The following is a 14049-nucleotide window of genomic DNA, read 5'->3' on the forward strand; positions in this document are numbered from 1 at the left end:
TGATGCCCCCACACAGCAGCTAACAAATTCCCACCAGCAACAGGAGTCAGACAGGTGCCCCAGTAACTGCTCAAGAGTATTGCAGTCCAGAAACCTGGGGCCCTGAGAACGGGAAAAGCCAAAGGAGAGTGGAAAGGAAATTCACTTTTTTCCCCTTACGGCGGGGACAGAAACCACAACATTAAAATTCACCCCTACAAAAAAGCACCCGCCCGCCTCCATGGAAACGTTATCTAGCGCTTTGCGACCTTAGAGACCGTGGTTGCCTCTAGGCGCATGCGCAAAAAATACAGTTTCCCCGTGGTGATGGTGGAAGCAGGAGGGGGACTCCCTGCTCTGGCGGGGTTTCCCGGATGTTGCGCATGCGCGGAGGCAGCTGGACGTGTCGGCGGCGGAGCGGCAGCAGCTGCAACAACAACACGGCGGAGGCGGCGGTGGTAACGGGGCGGCTGGATCCTTCCCTCCCCCGCTCCGGAGGCCCGTGAGCGCCTCCTCCCCCACCCAGCCGGGGCCGCCCTGAGGGGACAGGCCGCGCAGCCCGAGGGCCTGGCCCCTTGTTAAGGAGGAGGCGCACCAGGAGCCGCCGCACCGGGGCGGGGGGGAACAGGGGGGCTCGGGCCCGCCGCGGCCCAGCCGAGCCTGGAGAGCCCAGGTAACGCCCGCCCCCGGTTGTATCCAATCACACACCGCCTGCCCCCGAAAGTGCGCCCCGCCCCCACTCCGAGATAGCGCGGGTCCCCCTCGGGTCACACCCCCCCCCCCGGAGCTTCCGCTCTCCGCGCGCGGAGGCTTCTGCGCCCTGGGGCTGCTTGGCCTTGGGTGGGTGCGTGTCCCGAGCGGGGGGAGGGGAGCTCTCCCGCCCCCCCCCCGGTCTCTTCTAGTTCTCCCGCCTGCGGCGTGTCCCTCCCCAGTTCCCCTCTTTGGCGCGAGGGGAGCGCCGCTGGGGCTCCTCCCAGCCGTAACGGGCCGCTCGTGTACAGACTTCCCAGGACTGCGGCCAGGGGACCCTTGCACCCACCCGGAGGTCCTGGTGCTGACCCCACTGCAGGATTGGGGCGTTAGGAGAGCATCCTTCCTCCCTGCTTGCTCCCTTTTCCTCCTCCATCCCCTCCAGTTTACACGTTCTTCCCATTTTCTTGCCCCACTTATTTGGCTCCCCCCATTGTAGGAGGTTGCCCACCTTGTGCTGCACTCTGCTCCACCCCCAGCTCCCTTACGTTTTTTTTTTTCTCCCTGTGGTATAGAAGGTTTCTCTTCTCGAGTCTCCTGTTGATCAGTCTCTCCCCAGTTAAGCTCTTCCACCATCCTCATTATTGAAGTGCCTTTCCTGCCACTCTGTTCTTTGATACTGTGGCCCACAGCTCTAGTTACACTTCTAAAACTTACAGAAACAGTTTCTCCTCCCTTGGTGTTCACACCTCAACTGCTAGCAGAGCACCTCACCCTCCCTGATTGAACTAACCTCGTTATCTCCACACTGATATATACCTGCCTCTGGAGATTTCCATTACTTGCATCTGAAGAAGTGAGGTTCTTACCCACGAAAGCTTATGCTCCCAGTACTTCTGTTAGTCTCAAAGGTGCCACAGGACCCTCTGTTACTTCTAAAACTAAAACGTGCTGTGTGGTTTTTGTTGTTTGTTTGGGGTTTTATCATATTTGGTTTCTGCTCTGAGTTTGAACACATCTTGTTTTTTAATTGTAAATCATGTTTTTAGTTTGTTTTAAGGTGCCCAGTGGCCTTTATGCTTTGAAAATATTAAAGCATACTAGGATATTTGTGTTTTTTAACATCAAATCCCAATCAATTCTTTTTGTGTGTGGGGGGGTCCCTGTAAACTAGGTAAAAGTTGTTTTCAGATCTTGCCTGTAAATTAACCTTTTATATGTACTCTAAATTTATTATTTTACTATGTGAAGCATTTCTAGATAAAAATTGTATGTAATTGCCAGACAAAATAGTTCTACTAAACTACAAAATTAATGTAATGAAAAGGGAGACATCTTATCCTTCTTACCCTCCGTCTGGCTATCATCTTGTTTTGGCTAGATGATGGTTGGAACAAGGCTTTCTTCCACTTCACAGTCATTAACCTATTTTGATTTTTCATTTCCTTGTCTTACAGGCATGTATATGCATTTAATATTATTTTTTATTAAAAACAGTATTCATGCACAGAGCAAAGCTGTAAAGAAATCAGTACAAATGTCCCTGAAACTGATCAACATCTAAAATTAGGTTTATAAGTAGATGGGTTTAATTCAACTTACTTTCTACAAGAAATAACACAATAGATGTGTAGATGTTGAGAAATATCTGTATACTGTGGTGCAGAGCAAAGGACCTGAGTGCAAAGAATTTCAAAAGTACTGCATGTATTCTGAAAAATTCTTTTGGGGCTGGAATTTTCCATGCTTGGTCTCACCACAGAGGTGAAGATTTAAAAAAAAAAAAAAAAAAAAAAAAAAAAAGGCTTGAGCAAACACAAAATGCTATCCCTGTGCAGTTTTCAGTACAGAAGGCACATTAGCTAAGTACCCATTACTATGGTATCAAGGCATTAAATAAAAATATAAAATTACACTAAATTTGTTCATAAGAGTCTACTCTTCCTTTTGTTACTTGGTTCAGTCACCATTATTTCTTTTACTTATGAGATTTTGGCCAGGTTATTGTTCAATCTTTATTGAAGGAAGCCTTTTGCAAAAAGATGGGTTTGTATTGTGCTCTGAAAACAGTCTGCTTTGGGGGCTTCCTTTGTTCTGTGTTAAGGAATTCTACAACTTAAGGCCCTCTCCTGAGAATATCCTTTCCTCAGCTCCTGAAATGCTCACTCTGGCCTCTGTCAGTGAGACAGAGATAGTGAGATAGAGGTATGGTGGTAGAGAGGGTAACATGCTCAGCTACAATCCTGAAGGTCATGGGTTCAAGTCTTGATTGATCTCACACTGAAAGGCAACTTCCAGTTCACCCAGTTGCAACATGGGTTCCTGAGCCTTTGTATTAGGGCTATCAAAGGCAGTTAAATGTGATGCTGGCACCATCACTCCCTTGTGTACCATTGGCTATGAAACTAACAAGCCTTAACCAGTCACCCCAATGAGCTATAGGCTTGGGGAAACTTTTATTTGACTCTGTCAGTGGTAGCATCCCGTGTGAACACAGATGTCTGAGAGTCAGCCTCTCCATCTGTGTGTTTCTAAGGGCTTGTCTACACTTAGTGTAGCTGTGCCACTATTGCTCTTAGTGAAGATGCTATTTTACACCAACAGGAGAGGTTCTCCTGACAATGTAGGTACTCTGCCTCCCCAAGAGGTGATAGCTATGTCAATGGGGGAAGCCCTCCCATTGCAGCACTGTCTAAACTGGGGAGTTAGATTCGTATAACTACATTGCTCACGGGTGTGGAACGTCTATGCCCCTGAGCAACGTACTTATACTGACATAGGCTTTGTCTACACTTGGAACTTAAGACAGTCAGGTCCTAGCTCATTGATGGTCTCAAAGATTAGGTGTAGGTCTTTGAAACGGATCCAATTTGAATGACAGCCAAGAGGAATATGCAGCACCCCACTGTTGTGTGTGGTCATTAGGGCCCTACCAAATTCTTGGTCCATTTTGGTCAATTTCATTGTCATATGAATTTAAAAATAATAAATTTAATGATTTAAGATATTGTAACTAGAAGGGACCTGACCCAATTCTGAAGGCATCAGCACAGAAGTAAGGGTGGCGTGGTATGGTATTGTCACCCTTCTGTGCTGCTGCTGGTGGGGCGCTGCCTTCAGAACTGGGTGGCTGGAGAGGGGCGGCTGCTGGCCAGGTGCCCAGCTCTGAAGGCAGCGCCCCTACAATAACCTTGTGACCTCCCCCCCAACCTTCTTTTGCGTAGGGAGCCCCATTTGAGAAACACTGGTCTCCCCATGAAATCTGTATAATATAGGGTAAAAGTACACACAAGACCAGATTTCATGGCCCGTGACGCCTTTTTCATGGCTGGGAATTTGGTAGGGCCCTAGTGATCATCTTCCTTCCCTGACAAAGTCAGGCTGTTGTATGTACTACAAATTGGAGTTTATTTGGCCTTTACAAGTCCTTAAGAATAATGGCTGGCTGTACGGGAAGGGAAATTGAAATACAAAAACCTAGATTAATATAACTTTAAAATGTGATTCTGTTCTGAAAAAGACTGTGTAAACATGGTACCTATTCACCATCTTTTCCATATACAGTAACTCCTCACTTAATGTTGTAGTTGTGTTCCTGAAAAATGCGACTTTTAGCAAAACGATGTTAAGCGAATCCAATTTCCCCATAAGAATTCATGTAAATAGGGGAGTTAGGTTCTAGGGAATTTTTTTTTTTGCCCACACAAAAAGCATTATATACATTTTAAACAAGCAATTTCATACAGCTCCCCTACGCCTCCCCGCCCCCCCAGCGCCTGCTGGCGGACCCTGTGGATCAGTGCCTTCCCCCTGCCCCCTCCTATCCGTGGCAATCAGCTGTCTTGCGGCGTTCAGGAGGCTGGGGGGAGGAGCAAGGACGCTGCGCGCAGCCTCCCCCCTCCCTCCCCTGCCTTCCTAACGCCGCAAAACCAGCTGATTGCCACAGGCGGGGGGCGGGGGAGGAGCTGCCAGCTGTGGACAAAGCAGGTGGCCAAACGACATTATAGGGGAGCATTGCACAACTTTAAACGAGCATGTTCTGTAATGGAGCAGGGACGTAACATCGAAACAACATTAAGCGAGAGGACGTTAAGTGGGGAGTTACTGTATGTATTTGATTCATAGCTGTTGTCTTAGGTGACAGAGTGAGGGTAGGGTTTTTTGTCTACTATTTCTGCTAATCCTGCAGAGTCAGCACAGCTAAGCTAGATCCTTGTGTATCATCAGTAGAAAGGTTTACTGTGTTCTAGTTACAGGACCAATCTGTTACACTTGTAAAATGTCATTGAAAGCAATAGGTGCGCACAGGTGGAGGCTGAGAAAAACAAACAGATAAACTCTTTAAAGGCAGTTAAGACTTCAGATTTGGTTGTTCCACAAGGAAAAGAGGCTATCTACATTTTTGAATTGTTGTCTTCTCTTAATTAAATTAAGATGAAATATTATTGCTACTGAAATTTGTCTCAAAGCATTTCTTGAATTCCTCTTATTCTGTTTTGTACAATTGTGCCAAATATTTTTTTATTTTCTTTTGTGTTGTCCTTGCTTTAGTATAAATGGATATGCCATTTCTGCTGCCAGCATTGATGTTGTTTAACTTAATTCAAATTGAAGAAAAATTCTAATACCTAAAGAATAGTATGGATAACATCCATCTACTGCTTGTCATCTATATCCGTACCAGTGTAGTGCTATAGTAGTACTGCTTGCTGTTGCTATTGTGTGCTGATTGTGCTAGTATCTACAAATCTGTTTTTTGTTGTTGTTCCTCATTCAGGCAAGTAGAGAGAATTTGATGTGGCTGGGAAAGCATCTACACTTGGGGCATTCGGGCATATCTGCATCAAGACATAAAGGGTGCTTTGTTTGTTTGTGGGCTTCACTTTATTAAGTTTATTGTGGAAACTCTCATTCTAACACTGCAGTAGTAGAAGACCATGAAACTAATGTAATAACCAGTTAAAATGGACAGTTTGATAACCAGCTGCTACAAATAAATAATATGTTTGTTGGAAGCTGAAAATAATTTTATTTTGCCCTCCAATTTTGCTTCTAAAGGACCAGAAATATTTACTCATTCAAATTTGCCTTCCCTAAGGATACATTTTTGGGCATCAATTCTGGAATTGTTTTTCATCATTGAAAGTTTCATCATAGTGCACTCTAGATATTAGATTGTAAGTTTATGTATGTGTTTGATGGTGTACGTTACAGTGGAGTCCAACCCTGTTGTGGCCTCTGGGTGCTCCTGTAATATAAATGTTAAATTAAAAAATCTATAGTTTATGTAAACCCTCGAACAATAAGAGATTGTCTCCTTAAAATGTTAGTCTTCAGTCACAGTGGTGAAATCTGTCACGAAGTATATTGTGTCCACTAATGTGCTTGTCTTAGAAAGTATTACAGAAACAGATCAAGTGGCTGATGGTCAAATTAGGATTTTTTTTTATCATTGCCTTCAGTGCTGTAGCCCGAGCAGAAACACAGTGTACTATACATGGTGAATATCTCCATATACCTCAAAGTTGCCTGAAAGGCATCAGCAAGAGCCCGAAGTTGTCATTTTTTTATAGTAAAATTTGGAAATGTTTGAATTCATTTTGAAATCTTCTAAATCTGAGGATAACCTATTTTAAAATCCAGAATAGGAAGCTCTGGATGATTCAGTGCACAATAACACAAGGCGTATCCAGTTGAAACTTGGCCTTAACACCATCTGCAAAGATAGTATCAAAGTAATAGACCATCTTCTCCTCTAAAATCAGATTGTTTTATATCAGTAGGTGGTTATTAAATTATGTATTTTAGCTTGGTTGATAAGTTAAAATGTTGCTTGTCTTTCTGACAAAATAATTGTCTTCAAACTTTCTAACTCTTGTGGCCAATAGCTTGCAATCTTTATTCTCCCTATTAAGTCAAATCAAACCATCTTTCAGTTGCAGCTGCTGCTAAAATGTCCCAGTTTGCAAAGTTCTAAAACTAGATACACAGCCTGCTATAGGTTGGCTTGAAAAATAAACCTCTGCTGGACTTTTTGTCAAAGGATAAATTGCCTATGATTGAACTATCTACCTGTAGCTGAAAATCTCAAACCCAGTCACAACAGATCTCTCTGTTCAGAGCACTGACAGATGGCACGTTCAAACCAGGACTCCGCCTCAGCCATGCTTATTAGTACACTTCTTCCAAGGCATTGCTTTTGTGGCTGACATCAACTAGGCCCACTCTCTTAACATCTGGTAGCTTAGTTCAGTCACTCTGCTCAGCCCCTCCTCCTCTTATTACTTATAGACCAGTACTTTTTGCTCTAGTCACACTCAGCCCCTTCAACAACCCTTTTTGCTGGCACCTTAGTGTTGCTGTGCCTGTCACTCAGCGTACCTCCCTTTCCTTGTCTGCCAGGCAGAAAACCTGATGCTTATAAGAACAGGCGTACTTGTGGCACCTTAGAGACTAACAAATTTATTTGAGCATAAGCTTTCGTGGGCTACAACCCACTTCTTCGGATGCATAGAATGGAACATATATTGAGGAGATCACACGCACACACGCGCACACACACACACACACAATGAAAAGGTAGGAGTTGTTTTACCAACTCAGAGGCCAATTAAGTAAGAGAAAAAACTTTTGAAGGGATAATCAAGATAATCAGTATATATCTCCTCAATATATGTTCCATTCTATGCATCTGAAGAGCTTATGCTCAAATAAATTTTGTTAGTCTCTAAGGTGCCACAAGTACTCCTGTTCTTTTTGCGGATACAGACTAACACGGCTGCTACTCTGAAACCTGATGCTTATAGTATTTCTACTTGTCCCAGGCTGCTGCACAATAGGATTTTTCTCAGTCTGTGAAATTGTCGGTTGTAATTTGGTCTAAAGGTCCTTTATAATTGATGGTTATATACAAGGAAAGAACACAGATTAACGTTGAGACCCCCAGTCAGGTATTAAAGTACTTGATTAGGATATGATTGAAACACATCAGAATAGAACCCCAGAATTGCCTTTTTACAAAGTAATTTTTCAGAGGCAAACCTCAATTTAAGGTTCCTAATTTAAAGGCTCAGACATCAGGAAATAAAAAGTTAAGGTTTTCATAGTTATGACAGTTTGGCTACATTGCAAGCATTGTATTTTTGATCCTTTTCATTTTGATTGGTTGGTTGGAGGGTTTTTTTTGCAGGGGAGGGGCTCAAATGTATGTCATAAAATAGATCACTTGTGCACTATGGTTGAATTGAGAACACTAACTCATTCATTTACTGAGCTAAATACACCTGTGTCAGCTGTGCCTTAAGAGCTTTGTACGATATTCAAGGTATAGATAATTTCTTCAGCACCTAGCTTGGGGCGGGCGGGGGGGGGGGGGGGGGGGGAGACTGCAGCTGTTGGAGTCCAATGTCAGATTGTACATTATCTTTGAATCTATATTAATATTGAGAAGATTGTTATTTAATCATTTTTTCTGGTATAACAGTTTTTTTCATCTATAACAGAGCAGGAGGGAAAGCTAATTTGTTGTGTTGCCCATTTAGTTCAAGAGATTAGACTGCCATTTATTGCCAAACTCTTTCAGTTGATTTGTAATGTGGAGAGTAGTCCTTTATCTGAGACCTCAGTGGATGGAAATCTTGCTTTCAGATATAAGAGAAGCACTTTGGGGCAGATTTTTAAAGGTATTTAGATGTGTAAATGTACAACTGGGCACTTAGGTGCCTAGTGGGATTTTCAAAGGTGCCTATCTAAAACTTTAAAAATGCCATTAAATTATGTTTAGTTAGAAATGTATACTTTGAGTACTTTAGGATGAAATAAATACCTGAGAACAACAACAAAAAAAGTCTGTCTAGTCTCACTGCAGCTTTCTCAGAAATCTGTTTCAATGTTAGCGATGTTATGAGACAGGTATTGAATTTGTCAGCATTTACAGGGGATGAATTACCTCATCTGAGACAACTAAACATGCATCTTCCTGGCTGTTGGCCATTACATTGAAAATACAAGAATTTAATTTGGGTTCTAACTGTTTCAAACTTTAGCCCATATATTGTTACTATTCATTGAAATCAATGGGATTTCTGTGTGTGGATCTAGATCAGCATATGGCTCTCTTCCTGCCTTCACTCTGCCCCTTCTGATGTTGTTTTTGTTTTATTTTTAGCTGTTTTAAAAATATCTGCTAGAGATACTTTGGCAATCTTGAGAGATGAGCACTATCTTCATATTTTATATTTAAATTGTATACTGGTAAAAGAACTGATAATAGTCTTATTACATTTTTAGTGTTAAACCTTCAACATTTGCATCACCTTAATGTTGTATACTTGCCATTTAAAAATCTAGTGCTTACCTAGTATTTCTTCCTTGGAAGGGTTCTAATGTTAAATGCATGAGCTAATGTGAAGCATTGTCTTCCATTTGAACTAACTGGTGGGGAAAAACAAGTAACTCCTCTTCTCTTTTCACCATTTAAGCCCCTCAACTGGACAAAAACAAAAGTTAGAGCCCTGAGTTTGTCATACAGTATTGAACATATATGAAACCTTTTTTTTTCTTTTGGTTCATATGAAAGTGCATTGTGCACCACCACAACTACATTGAACTTAAGCTTCTTGCGTATGTTTTCATAAGTCCACCTCCCCCTTCTTATCCACTCTTGACTCTGTTCATGTCTATATTTGCTAACAGCCCACACAGTGCCAGTCTTGATGTTATGTTTGTCTGCTGCTCCCACAAGCATCTTTGGACTTTTCACTCCACCCCATCTGCCAAGATAGATTGTCCTTCCTGACCTGATCAGAAGGGGAGGTAGCCATGCAGAACTGTGATCTCTCCTGAAGACTCACTTTGGCTGTGATGCCTACAGAAACTAATAGTCTGATTATGAGAAGATTGTGGTAACTTTGAAATAATATATATTTCAATTAAAATTTTTCTTACCCAGGCATTATCTGTTACATCTTGTTTGCTTTACTTCAATATTCTTTCCCTTTTACCCAAACCTTTCTCTGATTGTCAGTCTTTGTCTTTAAAACATGTAAACTCTTTGTGCAGGCACCATGTCTTCATTTGTTTAGAAAATACCTAGCATACTGTGGATGCCATCAGTTATAATAAATAGTAATGAAGTGGGGGAACCTTGTGGCTGTTTGCTCACACCTTAGGGCAATTATCTAGTGGTATTTTAAATTGTCATATTTAATATTTTGGGTTTGTTTCTTGATTAAATTGACCTCTACACTGTTGTGATTGGCTTAACCACTAGTGTAAATCAGTTGGGTGACGTATGAACATTGGCCCTGAGTCTGCCATCTTGCCCAAAGACATTTGTTGGACTGCTGATAACATGTATCTACTTCTATTGGCATCCTTCCTTAGCTTCTCATTTCCTTCCTTAATAATATAATCTAGTTTTCCTTCACTGAGAGCACCTTCTTCCTTCTGTCCCTTTGGGCCAAACAGTAGCTTGTCCCGCCTCAACTGTTATGTAATGTGGCTGATTTTTAATAGCTGACTAGCATAGTGTTCAGCTTTTTAAAAGCAAGTCTGACAAAATGTGTTTGGATGGTATTTTGTAAAAAATGTTAAAGGTCATCTGTCAACGGAAAAAGTGCCTATTTTTGCTTCCTTTTTGATATATGAAGAAGAACCTGAAAGATTTTTAGAAATTACAGGTTTCTACTTTTCAAGCACTGGCAAATTAGTAGGTTTGTGACAATGAAAAAGAGGTTGGGGTTTGGAGGGAGGGATTTTTTTGTTGTCATTTAAAACATTATTTATTTGGCTTTTTCATATATGTGGGGTTGTTTTTGTTTGTTAATTTCAACCCTCCTGTACTTGAGCTGAGGGTGTAAGCTCTCATTTCAGTTCTCTACTTGTCCAAGGAGTCCTTCAGTAAAAGCATGGAAATCATATCTTAATGTTGCTAACATGAAAGCAGAAAAAGTTTGTTTAAAAACTAAACCAAATCTTTCACGCCCTCTTCAGAATAAAAAAAGACAGAGGCACAAATACATTCTCTCCCCTCCCATCCCCTTTTGACCACAGGATATGTCAAGGGACTTCCTTTGTTGAAACTTCTTGATAGTTCTAAGGCCTCATTTAAACTGGAGAATTTGGTATATTAAATAACTATCTCTTAATGCTCAGCAAGCTGCACACAAATTTGCTGCCCGTATTCGAAAGGCCTCATATCATTTCTGTTGTTCCTGCTTTGAGCGAGTCTAAACACTTGTTCTTCGCCCAGGCTAGCCTGTAGTATTACCTTCCTACCGTAGATAAGGAATACTGTCAAACTAGCTGGAATACTAATTTTCCCATCGCTGTTCACTCCTTTGGGTCTTCTCTGGGTTGCTTTTTGTATTTCACTGTCCTGGGGTCAAGTTGACCAGAAGCACCCCATCTGCATAAATTGGACTGCTTTTCAGTGCCTCACAACTTGACTGGCAATTAGTTTTTCAGTAGTTCACACAGAAAATCCTACCTCTGAGCACTTGGCTTGGCCTCCATTTTGGGGTGATGTTATAGCAGGGGTGGGCTAACTTTTTGGCCCAAGGGCCACATCGGGGTTGCGCAACTGTATGGAGGGCCGGGTAGGGAAGGCTGTGCCCCCCCCCAAACAGCCTGGTATCCGCCCCATCCCACTTCCCGCCTCCTGACTGCTCCCCTCCTGGGACCCCCGCCCCCTATCCAACCCCCCTGCTCCCTATCCACTGACTGCCCCGCCCCCTAGCCACCCCCCCGCCCCCTGACAGCCCCCCCCCCCCCCCCGGGACTCCCATCCCCTATCCAACTGCCCTCTGCTTCTGGTCCCCTGACCGCCCCATCCCGGGACCCCCACCGCCCCTAACTGCCCCCCAGGATCCTACCTCCTTATCCACCCTCCTGTTCCCCATCCCCTGACTGCCCCCCCCAGAACCTCCGCCCCATCCAACTGCCCCCTCCTCCCTGACTGCCCCCCAGAACTCCCTGCTCCCTTACCTAATGCCCCCGTTCCCCGTCCCCTTACCAGCAGCAGGAGCTCGCAGCCGCGACACCTGGCCAGAGCCAGCTGCGCTCCTCATGCTGCCCGGTGGGAACAATGGGCCAGAGTGCGGCCTGTGCGGCAGCGTGGCTGCGGGGGTGGGGGGACAGCGGGGGAGGGTACGGGGATTAGGATCCCCGGCTGGTAGCTCAGGGACCGGGCAAGACGGACCCGCAGGCTGGATGTGGCCCGCGGGCCGTAGTTTGCCCATGTCTGTGTTATAGAAATTCCTGCTATTATCAGGATATAGCATAGCAGTTGTTCTGGGAATTGGTTCCCAAGGGACGTTTTGCTTGCACCTCTGTATTCCACAGCTTTGTGTGGACGTGAGGATAATGGAAGTGAAATAGCACTGCAGTGTAGACACTGAGTAATGTCAATTACATACAGATCATTACTAGCATTTTAAGTATAGACAATATAATTTCCATTGTAGATGGACCTAAATGCTTGCAAATTACCGGTATATCTTTATTGTTCTGGTATGAAAATGAGGAGGCATGTGGCACCCGCCTACCATTGTTAATTTTAAACAGCTTCTTCCTACTTTGAATTTCTTTGCCTAGTTTAAAAGGATATATCACCCTTCACTACCTCGGTGTAGTCCTGAGTAGGAATTAGTGTTCCGTTCATTCAGGTGGAGAGAAGTGTGACGGTGGAATTTTCGGTTCAGTTTGACTTTTAAGGAGGGTTTTTGAAGAATTGGCTAGTAATAAATTGTTCAGTGGGACAGTAGCATCTTGGTTAGCTGTTTTTTCAATCTGTATTTTAAGTATTTGGCTATTTTAATTTGTTCCTGTTTCCCAAATATAATTGTTTCCCAAAAATATTTTTTCCTTACTTGATACAGTACGTTTGTAGATCACTGTATAAAACACTAGTTATTACACATCTTTCTTTTTACAAAAGCAGACCAGTTAAAGTTGAGTTTTGAATTCCATAACTTAAGCATATTTAGTTTCTCGTAGGGTTGCTAACTTTACATAGCTTCTATTTAGGGCTGATCTACACTGAAAACTTAACATCGGCATAGCTATGTTTCTCAGGGGTGAAAAATCAATTCCCCTGAAAGCTGAGGCTATGCTGATTTAAGCCCCGATGTAGACAGTACTAGGTTGACAGAAGAATTCTTGCATCAGTTTAGCTACTATCTCTAGGGGAGATGGATTTAACTACAGCTATGGGAGAAACTCCCTACAGTGACAAGAGGGAATCTACAGTCAAGTGCTATAGTGGTGTGGCTGCAGCTGTGCCACCATAGTGTTTTACGTGTAGACATATTCTTAGAATTTTGTAGTTATGTGCAATACTGTGTTAAAAGCATCTCCTCCCCCCCCTTGGCCCATATTATCCAAATGAAGGATTTAACTCCATTTTTCTGAAGAGGGAATTTTTTAGAGGATGGGATTGAAAATTGTGAGGTTTGGGCTTGTTTCTGAATTTTATTCGGCCACCAGATTAATTTGTGGTGATAGTTAGCTGGACTGGTATATTGAAAGACATTGAAATACAGAATCCCACTCTAAAATCGGTCCATGTATATATGTCCATTTCTGGGTCATCTGTTGTCCCCACTTTCCTCCTGTGCTCTATACCTTGCTCACCCTTCCCTTCCCCGCATTGGTACTGGAGGTTTTATGGTTATAGAACCGGGGCGGATATATTTTCAGTTTATTTGCGTTCCTGTAAGCCTCATGAGGTAGAGCTTGACAACTCCACTGAACTGGTGGTCTCCTGCTGTTTTTTTTTTTTTTCCTCCTGTTGCTGCCACTACTTCTGTCTCTGTGACTTCAGGGATGGGGAAAAGAGTGGAGGTTCTTTGCAGAGCATATTCAACTCTGCCTCCCCCAGCAATAATTTCACGCCTGAGATGAGGTGAGAGACCCTTCACCCAATGCATATGTTAAGTCCTATGTATTTTGTATAACAAGAATAATAAAACATGGTGCTGCATATAAGTGTGATCTAGAAATTTCATGTTCAAATGCATGCTGGGATTTATACTTGGAAGCTGTTACTTTCTAAATATATAATCAAATCCCCTGTTTTTAATTTATACAACTAAAAGAAAATGAATAGGGTATTTTAAGATACCCTGCATATGTGAAGTAATCATCCTGTAAGGGGAGGGATAGCTCAGTGACCTGCTAAACCCAGGGTTGTGAGTTCAATCCTTGAGGGGGCCATTTAGGGATCTGGGGCAAAAATCTGTCTGGGGATTGGTCCTGCTTTGAGCAAGGGGTTGGACTAGATGACCTCCTGAGGTCCCTTCCAACCCTGATATTCTATGATTCTGTAAGTGCCGAGGTTTTATAAATTGCAAGTCATTTTTTTTGTAGTGGCAGGAGAGA

The 14049-nt window shown here is 43.0% G+C and overlaps 1 protein-coding gene across 5 annotated transcripts in view; it reads left to right on the plus strand.

Annotated features, from left to right (window-relative positions):
• Window positions 1–512: 512 nt before the first annotated feature.
• The window catches only part of SMAD4 (SMAD family member 4), a 31705-nt gene continuing 18168 nt past the window's right edge, over window positions 513–14049 (plus strand). For 3 of the 5 annotated variants that reach the window (XR_010602095.1, XM_005296871.5, XM_042850672.2), the window contains exon 1: window positions 513–652. The gene's annotated coding sequence lies outside the window, so the exon portion shown is untranslated. Of the gene's footprint in view, window positions 653–13486; window positions 13574–14049 lie in introns of those variants that run through there. The other 2 variants (XR_010602096.1, XM_005296872.5) reach the window with 1 other exon arrangement.

This window comes from Chrysemys picta, chromosome 6 (assembly GCF_011386835.1).
Source record: "Chrysemys picta bellii isolate R12L10 chromosome 6, ASM1138683v2, whole genome shotgun sequence".
Classification (NCBI taxonomy): domain Eukaryota; kingdom Metazoa; phylum Chordata; order Testudines; family Emydidae; genus Chrysemys; species Chrysemys picta.